The sequence below is a fragment of the Pteropus vampyrus genome, unplaced genomic scaffold (genome assembly GCF_000151845.1).
Source record: "Pteropus vampyrus isolate Shadow unplaced genomic scaffold, Pvam_2.0 Scaffold941, whole genome shotgun sequence".
NCBI classification, from domain to species: domain Eukaryota; kingdom Metazoa; phylum Chordata; class Mammalia; order Chiroptera; family Pteropodidae; genus Pteropus; species Pteropus vampyrus.
Window position 1 is genome coordinate 5,989 of NW_011889722.1, and position 284 is coordinate 6,272.

A 284-nucleotide genomic window follows, 5' to 3' on the forward strand; every position below is an offset into this window, starting at 1 on the left:
TCCACTGTCCCCGTGTGAAGTGCGGTGGGAAGACTGTTAGGAAACGAGCTACACACCCATTTCTCACGCCCGCACTTGATCCCATGAGCAACACTCGGTGCTCCCGCGAGCACTGTTGCAGGGGAGACTGACTGTGGGTCCGGGGTGCTGACTCTCATCTCCCAGGCCTGGTGCAGTGAGGAGGACGGAGACCTCGCATGGTGCTGGTCAGTGGTGTTTGGCTCCACGCTCAAGTCGTAACTGGGAGCTTCTACTGTAGGTGACAACAAAGAGAAGCAAAGTTC